The sequence below is a fragment of the Octodon degus genome, unplaced genomic scaffold (assembly GCF_000260255.1).
Source record: "Octodon degus isolate 3935 unplaced genomic scaffold, OctDeg1.0 scaffold00022, whole genome shotgun sequence".
Taxonomy (NCBI): Eukaryota; Metazoa; Chordata; class Mammalia; order Rodentia; family Octodontidae; genus Octodon; species Octodon degus.
The window spans coordinates 16,101,135-16,102,190 of NW_004524598.1; positions in this window are offsets into that span (position 1 = coordinate 16,101,135).

The window sequence follows — 1,056 nt, forward strand, 5'->3', positions numbered from 1 at the left end:
AGTGTCTCGTCTCTATTTATGAACACAGTGATATTTTCTTAGAGCATAATGTAAAGAAACCTGATCTATTTCAAGTTATTGCTGAATTTTCTTTTATTAGATAGAGGGAATAATAGAATGTATGCTTTTTTCCTGAAGGCTGCCTGGAAAGTCATATTTTAATTGGGCTCAATATTATCTCTAATAATGAGTTCTCTTCTTCAACTACTTTTCTTTTATCATTATTTTAATAGCTCAATTATATCTTTTTTTTTTTAAGCAGGAGCCACCGCAGATCTTCTTCAGAAATTTGCAGAATTTAAATAATAAAAAGTAAAGCTGCCGTGCAGAGCACCTATGAGCATGATTTTGAAATTATTGATTCAAATTTGCATTCTACCTTTTCTATGTTTTGGCGGTGTCATTTGTTTTGTTATTTAATAGATTTTCAGTTTCTTTCTCTGCAAGACAGTTCTATTAATATCTGTTTCACTGAGTTTTGGAGATTATCTCTGTGTTTGGAACACCGTCTACCATCAGTGGTAGTAGAGGTCCTGCTAACTACTAGGGAATCATAGCAATTTCAATTCTGTCACTGTTAAATCTATCATCAGACAATTTAAAAAAATCATCTGTTTTCAATCGTTTTAGTCACCTGTCTATGTTGTTTTAGACCTACTTGTGATGAAAAATGTAACCACTGTGGTATTTGGATAGATACGTGACAACTGCAACTTCTTGTAGCTCTCAAAATTCTACAATAGGTCACAGAAATCCTTAAGGATTCTGTTCCATCTTCTTTGGCCCTTTAACTAACAGAATTTCCAGTTTTTCACTCCTCCTGTGTTTCATTTTTGTGTTGCTGTCAATGATGTATAGACAATTAAAACTTAGATTTTGATCTTAAAATGACAAAATGGATGTTGTATGTGTGTGGTGAAATTAAATCAGTTGCCTGAGATCTCAAGTTACTTATATCATTTCCATAAATTTCATATTGATTACGTTGTCTCCAACTTGAAAATCTCTCTCATTTATGGATCTTTATTATTATTATTATTATTATTATTATTATTA